Here is a 12,409-nt window from a genome sequence, read left to right on the forward strand (position 1 = left end):
AGCTCTGTTGTTGCGTATGTCTCTTTCTCCTCCTCGTGCAGCTGATCGCTGCTCTAAAGTAAAGCACAGGGTTTTTTTGACTGTCGCTTGTCATCTTTACCGCTAATTATATAGAGAAGTATGGAGATTTGGATCATTAGCAATGCTAATAGTAGCATCCAGTGAAACAGACACACCTGGATTGGGGCGAGACAGCTGGGGTAGGTATGGATTATAGACACAGGTGCACTATTCAACAAGCCTGCCAGCATTAGATGAATGTTAAAGCATGCACTTTAAACTAAACAAAGATGCTAAAACTGGCCATTTTTTTCACATCGGGGTGAAGTTCAAAGTTCTCAGATGGTGTATCTCTGATTTTTATACATGTTTAGTAGTTTTCTTTACTGTTCTGGGCAAGTTTGAGAATTTATTTATTTATTTTTTAATCTGTTATTTTGTCTTAGATCATGCGTGTGTGTAAACGGCAAAAATATGTAACATGCAATTGTCTTTGCATCTGTTTTGATGCATTTTCAAACGTAGTTCTAATTTTTATACATACGCTACCAGTTAAAGGTTTGAGCGCAGTAAGATGTTGATGATATTATTTTATTTTTATTCAGTAAAGACACATTAAAATGATCAAAAGTCACGTTAAAGCCTTTTATAATGTTACAAATTGGTTTCTTTTGATGCATATTTAGAAGCACCATTTTTTTGATTGATACTAATAAGAAATGTTCCTTAATATCAAAGTCAGCATGTTCAAATGATCTCTGGAAAATCTAATATTAAAACTAAATGTTTCTTAGTATCATAGTCAGCACATTAGAATGATTTCTGGAGAATGATGTGACATTAAATACTGTTGAATGTGCACGTAACTCACATTCAACAGCATGTTGAAAGTTCATGTGACATTTGGTCTGATCTAAACACTCATATTGGATTCTATTTATTTATTTATTTTCCTGTCGCGGGACAAATAAACTAGATCTGGTCAAACATCATCAGTCTGAGGCTAGCAGGAATTCATATGTGAATCATGGAGGAATGCAAAGATGAACATTGTAAGTATATTACATGCATTTTTCTTTTAAAATAAAAATTCCCAGTTAGTTAGTTAATTAGTTTAATCATTTAATTTGTTTATTTATTAAAATAATATATATATATATATATATATATATATATATATATATATATATATATATATATATATATATATATATATATATTTATTTTTTTTTTTTTTGCATAACGTTCTTAGAAATATCATAAGAATGAAATCGCACAATTATACCTCTGTCTTCAGCAGCATTACTCTTAGGTGTTAAACGCGAATGTCACAAAGTATTACATCTCTTTAAATTTTCTTGTTCTCACGAATATCTCAAGATGCCAGCAAAACAAGAACATGCAAAATAATTCAATATTCGGTGATGTTCATGTTAAACACTTGCTACAAAGCAGCTAACTAATGACGCTACGTAGTGCTGTTGTCAGGCTAGTGCGTCTAGGCGGGATATTAATGCAAGCACAGTCGGTTATGTCTTAAGTGAACGTACACAGTCTGGAAATGAAATCGCACACATGTCAAAATGTATGATCTGTACATTAGGCCTTTGCGCAAATGCAGGCAAAGTGAATTGTGACGGTTCCTTACGTCTCGCGGAAAGGCAGTGTGACTAACAGCAGGTCTCAGAGGAGTGTGCCGAGCTGCGGCATGCAGGCCGTACCTGTACAAGTGAATGGGTAGAGACTCCTTTGACTTGGAGGAGGGCACATCCAGTGTCTGTTTACAGTAATGGCTCTTTTATGGTGGCAGGATGCTGGCTGCAGCAGTCAGGGCCAGGGGCACTACTCTCTCTCTCTCTCTCTCTCTCTCTCTCTCTCTCTTTCTCTCCCTCTCTCTTTTTCTCTTTTCTCCTTCAATGATAAATGGTCCTATCGCTGGTTTAAATTATTTCCTACAGATCTCATTTAGGGCCTTGAAGAAGAGATCCACCCTGTTTATTCATTTCACATTTGCACCCAGCTTCAATATCTTTGTCTATGCCTGCAAAGAATCACCCCTCGTCTCCCCCCCCACCCCCATTCTCAAGAAAAGGAGGGGAAAAAAGCAATTTGCCCAATGTACATAAAATGATGCTCTCACAGTTTTGATAACCTGCATAAATTATAAAGCGTAATTAAATATTATACCCTGTGAGTTGCCAAGGAGAAAGACGGAACGAGGGAGAGACAGATAGAACGGAGAAAAAACAGGAGGTTAGGAAAGAAAGAAAGGGAATAAGATGGAGGAGAGAGAGACAGCTGTGTGTAGTGTCTTCTTCTAATAATTGTTCTTATTGATTCTTCCTTAAGGTGAAATGGTTTAAAGATAACAATAGCAGGGAAGGTAAGAGCAGATATCAGAGCGTGGCGCCGTGGCTTTGTTTGGCTCACATAAATCAGAGGGGCTTTTGGCATTGTGAGATTGCCGCAGAGGTGGCCCATATATTTAAATGGAGTATTAAAAATTTAAATTGTTCGGCACATGGAAGGCGTGGATGTGTCTCTTGCGAGTGCACGATTGACCCAAAAATATATTCAAATTACCACAGCTAAACAGCATCTGCTCCACCCAGTGTTAGCGGGTGTGTGTTTGTTTTCTCTCTCTGTGTGTGTGTGTGTGTGTGTGTGGGAAAGAGAGCGTGAATGAACACTTTAAGCGTAAAAAACATATTCTGAGCTCAGCAAAGAAGAATTACTGATTCAGAGATATGTTCTGGTGACTTTTCAGTCTTGGCGGAGATTACAGGCTGTAGAGAAGCGACCTAGAAGTTGTTTCGTGGTAGATAACACCTAACGAAGGAAAATGGTGAGTTCGTTGAAAAATGCACATTAAATAACCTGTTTTAGTCACTGTGTTAGCTCAGCGGATACAGCTCGGCAGTAACAACACAGAAGCCATGGGTTCGATTTGTAGGGAACACAGTGTGCTTAAAAAGTGTGTAGCTTGTAAGCTGCTTTACGTTACAATTCAAAAGTTATATTAAATGAATGCTTTTGTAAATTAAGGGAAAACACTTATTTTGGAAAAGTTGAGTTTTACAGTTTTTGGATCCATTCAGCCGATCTCTGGGTCTGGCGATAGCACTTTTAGCATAGCTTAGCACAGATCATTGAATCTGATTAGACCAGAAGCACCTTGTCGAAAAATGTTTTCTGTAGGTTTAAATATTTTCTGTAGTTACATCGTCTACTAAGCCTGATGGACAGTGAAAAGTTGCGATTTTCTAGGCCGATATGATTAGGAACTATACTCTCATTCTGGCGTAATAATCAAGGAACTGTGCTGCCGTACCATGGCCTCAGCAGGCGCAGTGATATCACGCAGAGCTTGAAAACAGCCAGACTCTCTTGCTTGCACAAGGAGCGTGTCTCGCAAGCTGGGGACTATTTTCCAAAGGAGCTGCGTGATATCGTATCATTGCACCTGCTGCGGCCATGCTACGGAAGCAAAGTTCCTTGATTATTAAGCCGGAATGAGAGTATTTTTAACTCTGGGGTAGTTGGAGAATGAGCCTATTTTCAAAAAAGTGGAGTGTTCCTTTAATGCTTTAAAAAAAAAACATATATGACAATAAAGACCTTTCTAATGTTCAGAGGCACATTTTGAGCGGCAGAAATAGAGGTTGATACAGTAACGGCTGTACATAAAGCAATGCTCCGCTCACATATGCTGCTTTATCAGGCAAGATAAAAAAAATAAAAGATATAAAAATGACATATAAAAGTTTCTGAAACCAGTTGGTTTTCTTCAGTAACAGATCACTATATATATATATATATATATATATATATATATATATATATATATATATATATATATATATATATATATATATATATATATATGTATAAATATATTATATTTTTGTAATAATGCACAGTATTTTTAGACAAATAAATTCAGCCTTTTATTTAACTTAAATGGTTAAATAAAATAGTTAAATAGCTCCAGTAGTCTTTTTTTTTTTTGAAAAATGAAAAAATGTGTAGAAACCAAAACACAGCATTGGCGAGCATAAGAAATGTATTTCTGAACATCTTACCGTCCCCCAGTGAAAGTGCTTGCCAACTGGTAAATGTAAACGTATCATCCTGCCTCATGAATATTAATTAGGTGATGTAACATTAGCTTAATAGTTGTAACTGATTTGCAGAAACGCAGGTACAGTTAGTGGCTATATTAGGATTACCACTAACTTTGACTGCTGTTGCCAATGGTTGGCAGATGCCTCTGACTGGCTCTCATTTTAAGGTTATTTGTATCTAGACTGTAGCATAACCAATTACTAATTATTGCCCAAAAATGAAGTCATGAATATATAAACATTAACATCTAGGACCCATAGCACTGCACAGATCAGAGGTGGCAGTAATAGCTTTTTGGAGTAAAGAAAACATGACACGGTTCTCTCTCTGTGGATCGTCCTCGACTCCTGCCAGCGATCTCCTGCCATCGCGGTTTCCCACATTTAACACCCGGCTCACAAGCCAGGATGTGTGGGTGTCCATCCACGTCACTGTGTGAGAGTGTGAGTGTGTGTTTTCTGTAAGGGTGATGTAGGGAAAAGCAGTGAGTAACAGTGTGTAATATGGTTTTGTAGATGCATGAATCTGCTCCGTGGGTGTGTGTGACAAAAGATGTCCAGACGTGTTTACAGTGTGCCTCAAAAAATATGTTTGCCATTAGAGGACGCTTTATCTTTGCGTTAAAAACTGTAAGCCAGTGAAATGAAAATGACTTGAATGAAAATGACATAAATGAAATCATCATTTACTCACCCTCACGTCTTTTCAAATGTATATATATATATATATATATATATATATATATATATATATATATATATATATATATATATATATATATATATATATATATATATATAACAAGAATAGAGAAATATATCAGAATGTATCCAGTTCTTTTTTCCAGTCAGTGAAAAACTCAGGTACAAAACCTTTCAAAAGATACTAAAATGTACACCTTAGGTACTAATATGTATTTTTAAAGAACTAAATTTGGGTAACTAATATGTACTATTTATAAGTAAATAAGGCACAAAGATGAAGGTCTATCTTTAGGTTTTTACGGCAGCACCCCAGTGGCAGCTTTGTGCTTTTTCCCCTGGAAGCTTATGAAAGAGTGTGTATGCAAAAACAAAAAAACATAGATGTTTCAAGTTTTCCCATATGATTTCCGTACTGTATTCAAAGATGTTGCTTTAATAAGGAAATGTTTCAAATGTAAGTTATTCGGTAATAAATACAGCATTTTTATGAGACACAGAAAATTATGGTTTAGGTAAACATGAAGATTAGTAAATGATGTCATGCGCCAACTGCTCGGCCTTCGTTCCAACACTGTGTTTGATTTTTAACTCATAGAGTTGAATTACAGACAGCTACATCAGTGTAGTGTGTAACCATTCAACTAGAAAAGCACTAAGGCGCTTTTGAAAGGGTTTTATTACTGTGTACATTAAGCCTCACTGTGGCCCATAGTTCTTGGTTACAATATTATGCGTTTACATACTCAATTACTGGAATACACCACGAGCGTTCTTGTTGAGAGTTTTTACTGAGTTCTCATTCAGGTGTTGCACAGGACATTAAGTCTATAATTTTTAGCTAAATGTGCTCAAAACAGTACTCAGTATTCAGTATTCTGTACTCTGACAGATGGTCATTTTTTAAATGTAAAGAGGTAATCCTAATAAAAAATATTCCTGACATTATAGTAATATGCATGCTAATAAGCAACTAATAGGTGTAAAATTATTATATATATATATATATATATATATATATATATATATATATATATATATATATATAAAAATTAAAATATATATATTATATTGTAAACTTTTATTTATTTAAAAAAATAAATAAATAAAATATATATCTATATATATTTATGTGTGTGTGTGTATGTATAATATGTATGTATAATGTGTCTATACATTTACAATACAATTTTTATTTTTCACAATAAATATCACCGTACTGAACTTAAGATACTTTCAAGTTACACTTAAATAATAAAAAAGGAAAAAAGAACGGTAATGTTGTTTTTCTGTTCCCCAGTTTTGATGCTATTTTTGTTACGTAAGTGCTCTGGGCTTCTTTAAGCTAAAACAAACTGACACAAGCTGATGCCATAAAAAGATCTGGTTAATAAGAATTGTATTAACTAAATAAAAATGTATACCTAAACCAAAATAAAATAAAATAATGAAAAAACATGTATGAGCCTCTGCCACAGAGCTGATGATATTCTCCTGTCTTCTGTGCGTTTATTCAAATTTTACAGACGGGGGACTTTTTCCAGTTCAGCACCTCAAAACACTTCAGTGTGAGAAAAACACATTATGCCCGTGTTATTATACAATTCATCACCAATAATAGATTTGTTTACGGGGCCCTGACGCAATACGCTCACAGCGCTGCTTTTCCAAAATAATAATGATAATAGTAATAATAACCCAAATGCTGGGGAGAGGCTTGGGAGAGGATGTGCGTTCACAGAGGGGGGGAGGAGTGGGAGGGTGGAGAGAAGAGGGTACTGGGACATTTTCAAAGAGTGTTTAATGCGAGAGCAGCTCTAGTGAGGCCTGACAGGCCCCAGAAACACTGTTTGGATTGAGTAGCGTAATGATTAAATGATCTAGGCCGGTAAAGGTTGTAGATTCAAACCCCGCTGGACTATGACTATAATGCTCTCGAGAAGGCAGCATGCAGGCCGTTTCTGGAATATGCGCATTATTCATTTTTACACAGCTTTAATCATAGTTTTTGTCTTTTGACGAAAATGTGTTTTTTTTTTTTTTAATGAACGCACAATTATGGGCTTATAAATATACTTTTGGTTCGCCAAACATTTTAATCGGCAATTTTGTTGACAAGGTTACCAGTAAATGTGTGTGTTGTAAATTGCTTCTGCTAAATGATACTTCCTAGTTGGTCATTTGGTTTGTTTTGAAAGTTGATTGTCAGAAGTGGGCAGAGACGCGCACACACGCTGCTGCTTTTTGCTTCTAAGCATTAAATACAGTTTCTCTCGCATGCTTTCGGTTGTGTAAAAAAAAAAAAAAAAAAAAAAAAAAAAGACCAGTCAAACCACATGCGCGCGTGCGCACACACACACACTTCCACACAAAGCTCCTTGGAGGAGACTCTGGCAGTGATATGAATCTCTTAAAACCCTCCCTTGGTCTTTTGTCTCTGTTGAATAAATCAGCGCTTTAGCCTGACTTTAGCAGTTTAGCGGCGGGTAATTTCAGCACATTCGCCCCTCCCGCTCTCCTCCGAGGCCTTAAATGAGTTCTCAAGCTGCCGTTGAACATAGCATAGCGTGTTTAAAAGATCACAGGGCGATTAGCTACTCCTCTGTGCTCATGTCTAAGAGCGCTCGCCCGTGCTTTTAAACAGACTCCACTCATTCCTGAAATCCTGCAGCACTGTACCACTCTAACTGCCCTGGACCGCCTCACAGGGAAGATATAGCTTTTCCCATGAGCCTCTGTGTGTGTGAGATTGTTAAAACAGCCTGTCTCCACTGTGTGTTGACAGACGTGTAAGAGCTCTTGTAGCTCTGCCGTCAGTTTTGAAGGCTAGCCCCACAGTGACATAATCAGCTATGACAAGCTCATCAACTCAGAACTCCACCTGCTGCTCACACACACACACACACACACACACACACACACACACACACACACACACACACACACACACACAGAGACACACACTGCACAGACAGACCACATGTGCATGTGGATGGATTGGCCGGCAGTATCTTCATGTGCAGTGTGAAAATATGGAATTATAGATGTGACAGTGAAGTTTAAATACAGGACTGGGCATATATTTATATGCTGTTGTATAAAAGGCTTTTTTTTACTAGGGGTTAGATGTATTGGTCTAATAGAGCAATCAGATATATATTTATATGTGTGTCAGTATTTATAGGTATCATATTAAAAATAAATAATAATAATAATTATTATTATCTATTATTGTTATTATTATTACTATTATTATACTCTGTATGTACAGTCAATTTTTATGTATTTCATAATTAACCCTCAATGTTTTTGTAATATACCAGTATACCAGTATTTACTGGTATTTTTTCTTGTATGGAAAAGAGCAACTTTTACATTTTGATATTTTGTGTTTCAGGGGAAAAAAATACTTTTGAGTGACATGAGGGTGGGAAGATGATTTTCTATATAAAGCAAATGTTCTACAGAAGGTGTGACTCAAGTGGATGATCCAAATTTAGACATGTGAATATTCTGCCACAGTAGGAAAAATATATATATTTATTAAAGATATGATTATTTATTAATTTATAAAATGTATAATAGTCACATTCAAAATCCACTTGGCACAAAAGTCAGAGAAGGCTGTTTAACTGTGTACCTGTTGACTGTTTTATTAACTAGTTAACACGGCACATTAAAGAGTTTTTAAATGGCGTACACTCACTGTACATGAGATGAAGACCTACCTATCTAGAGTGGGTCACCTAATTGGTGGTGACATGTTCAGATCACATGACCAGCTAAATACTGTTTGGTTTCTCTCCACTTTCGCTTACTGAATAAACGAATCATGGCTCACTGCAAACAGAGCATTTTGACAGTGCCATCGAGATCATGATTTAAAATTCAATTCGCTAGGTGTCAGTATAAGACCAACACAACTATCATATCGGCCAGCGCAACATAAACAAAAATTACAGAATGCACCTTTCCAATATATCCGAGGACTATTTTAAATGAGGAGGGATGCTTGCTGAAATACTGTCCAATATTTCCCCCCTTATCTCATTGAGTCTGCATTCAAAAGCCATTATATCTAAGTGAAGGTCTTTTGATACCATCGCTTTTCTCTCAGTGACACATTTACTGTAGTTTGATGTACATATAGGACACCATTTGTATTATATTATTACTTCCTCCGCGTTATTACCGTCCCATTCATAAATGTTTGCTCGGTAAGTCAGAGGGAAGCGCGCTTGTCTCTTGGTGTGTTTTACCGTGTTTGACAGTCACACTCAGCTCATTCACTCTCTGTAACCTGATTTCACGGCTGCAAGTACACCATGCCCTGCGGCCTGAAGGGAGCTCTCACCTGAAAGAGAAAGAGAGAGAGAGATGAGTCCACACATTTGATGTGGTGTAATGACAGCAGTGGGCAGGAGTGTGTGTGTGTGTGTGTGTGTGTGTGTGTGTGCGTGTGCGGCCACCATATGCGGCCAGGTGCTGTTCCCGATCCCACCTGCCCTCGGCATTACCATAATCAATTTAACAGGACAGATTAATAATCAAATATTCAGATGATGATTGCTTTTGGACTTAAGCTAATCTCTTAATGCCAGTGACCGTCCTATTCTGTGTTTTATCAGCCTGTTGCTGCGGCCGTGTACGTACAAACGGCTTTTGAGGTGCTTGTGCGTTTATTTTTCGGCAGTATACTACACGTCGAATTGCTTTCCTTTTCCTTTTTCACAGCCCTTAGGTGCGTGCGTGCGTGTTTTGTGCGATTTTGTATAAATCTCTCAGAGCACATCAGTTATGCTTATGAATGCAAAAACAGCTCATTGACTCTGAATTGTTTTCTTAGCAGTTTGGTTAGGAATATAAATAGCGGTGCATCCATAGCAGAACCCAAACCGCTATTCATTTGGACTTGCGTGTTTTTTTGTTTGCACGAACGGAGGAACTAAGAGAGAGACATCTCTAACCGAGGCATTATCAAATGTTTTCACTCGAAAAATCCAATGCGCCTTTCAGTATTGAGAGGAAAAGAACATGTTCTGACTCTCACCCTGCCCGCTGGAATTAGTCAAAAGACCATTTTTAGTAATAAATTATGCATTGAAACAAAGAGATAGCCTCTTTTTTTGTTCCCCGCGCGCACGGGCCGTCTTGGCAAATGCCTTTAAAAAAATCTTTAAAATTGTCCATTCAACTCAAACTTACTGAGTGTAGCAAAAATGTCAAAGGCATAAAGTCAGCGAAGATTGAATAAAATAATGGGAGGAGACAGATTAGTCATGCAGAGAGCCCACACAGTCTTTCAGGCCGGCACAATACCACTTTTTATAAGCGCTCTATCTACACAATGGCGCCGTTCAATATATCGAGGATGATACATGGTCAGACGTGTAATCTCCCTTTGATTCCTCGCACTCATTCATTCCGGAACCTTTTCAGGACTGACACTGATGAGCTCCAGGCTCCCGCGGCTCTCCTCGCAGCCGGCAACCTTCTTTAAGAGTTCATTATGTAGGAACATGGAGGATAGGTGTCTTCCGCCGGGCCGCTATCTGATGTCGCGCCGTTCCCCCGTCATCCGTCGCTGGCGTTAACGACAGGCCCGTCTGAGGATCGACGGCGCTTTCGGGAACATTAGTCGGCTTTTGGGTGAAGATGGAGTAAGCCAACACGCCACTCAGAATAACACGAATCAATCAATCCAGCCCGGGCTCCCAAATATTTCAAGATGGAGTCATTTCATACATGACGGAGCTCAGACGGAAGACCGGCGGGCGCATTGATCACATATGGGGGATCGTTGTCGTCCTATACGTACCCGTTCCGGCTAAGCGTTTGGCGTGTGTGTGTGCGTGCGTGTGTGTCTCGTGGCGTTTGGATGATGGAGGAGGGGGAGGAGTGAATCAGTTTCCCTGGGAGACAGTGGGCTGAATTACTGACGGGTTTGTGCACCACTTAACCTAATCTAGCATATGATTATGAGACTCAGTCAGGGGCGCCTCCCTCATACGCTTCAGTGCCAGCCTCCTTCTGCCTGCCGGGCGTGGCATACACACTAACACACACACACACACACACACACACACACACACTCTTCCTAAAAATAAACCTCACCTCCTGTACAAGCGGCAGTGTTTGAGCCTACCTGAGCAGAGTGAATGAGGGCCGCTAAATATTATGACTGCCTTGTGTCCTGCAATAATTGATTCCCCCACCCCGCACACGCATATATATACACACACGCACACACACGCTGCCATTTACTTCCTCCTCGCTGTTCATTTTACAAATTCTATAACCTTTTAGAATTTCTTTCTGTGGAGAAGATTGCTGCCTGGCCTCAGATTCATTATGGTGATTGAATCCTCTTCAATAGAAAACTGTTTAAAGAAGAGAGAGGGAGAGAGCGAGCGAGGGAGAGAGAGAATGAAGGTAACATGGGTTAAAAGCTTGTCTGGGTGACATAATTCACCTCCACTGAGGCAAACAATCACATCGCATTGTGACCTTCATATGATAGAAAAAAGGCTGCTTTTTTCCACCGCCTTCTATCATCTCTCATCCGTCCCTTCATCTTCCTTCATCTTTTTTTTTTTTTTTTTTTGTCTTTGGCATCACGGGCTATTTTGGATTACAGATTAAATATCTAATTACGATCACTTTGCGGTGAGGAATATACTGTAACTTAAGCCCTCGCTTTAATCATGAACGCAGTTTAAAATCACCCTTGTGTACAATGGGAGATGATATACATATATAATTCTCTCTCATCCTCTACCCTCCCTCTCTTTCCCTCCACTTTCCTTTTTTACACTCATAGCACCTGGACCTACACTATTCATCATGTGGATGACTCCGAACATGAATTAGTTTTCTTTTTTTATGTCAGAGATGAGAGGGCCAGATGGTATAAAATAAAAAAGGCGAAAAAGGAAAAAAAAAAAAAAAAATGGGGAGAGCGAGAAAGAGGAAGAATCGAGGACATAGTCTGCACTCTATGTTATCATAGAGGCACATGCTAGCGTGGGATTAGGCTGGATTTTTAATGCTGTTTCGCTCTGAATTATAGCTTTTCACTTGCCCTCCTTTGTCATTTCTTTATACTTCAAACAAGAAATTGTCCAATTCTAATTAGTCGATATAATTGCTGCTGGATGAAGCGCCGCCAATCGGACCCCGAACTCCTGCAAGGTGGAGTGGTTTTGTTCTTCTCTCGTCTTTTCACTGACAGCCTGTTTTTGGCTCCCCCCTCCTCTCCTCTCTCTTTTTTCCCCTCTTTTTGGTGTTCTTTTTTCCTTCTTTTTTGAAAACAAGAAAAAAGGCCCTCTCGAGAGGTCCTGAGGTTACTGTCACGTTATTAGTGCATCACTTGTAGGCAATTACAAGCCCCTCCACATCCGTGTACCTGCCGCACGGCTCACTTTATGAGGGACAAGTGCCGACACGACTGATCCGTTTTTCATCCTGATTGTGCTGTTCAGAGTGGCATCATTTTAGATTTGTTTATTTGTGTCTCCACTTTAAAAACCTTTGTCTGTCATCATGAAAGTAAGCTGTTTTTATTCGGTTCTTGGCCTTTTTTT

This window comes from Puntigrus tetrazona, chromosome 7 (assembly GCF_018831695.1).
Source record: "Puntigrus tetrazona isolate hp1 chromosome 7, ASM1883169v1, whole genome shotgun sequence".
Classification (NCBI taxonomy): Eukaryota; Metazoa; Chordata; class Actinopteri; order Cypriniformes; family Cyprinidae; genus Puntigrus; species Puntigrus tetrazona.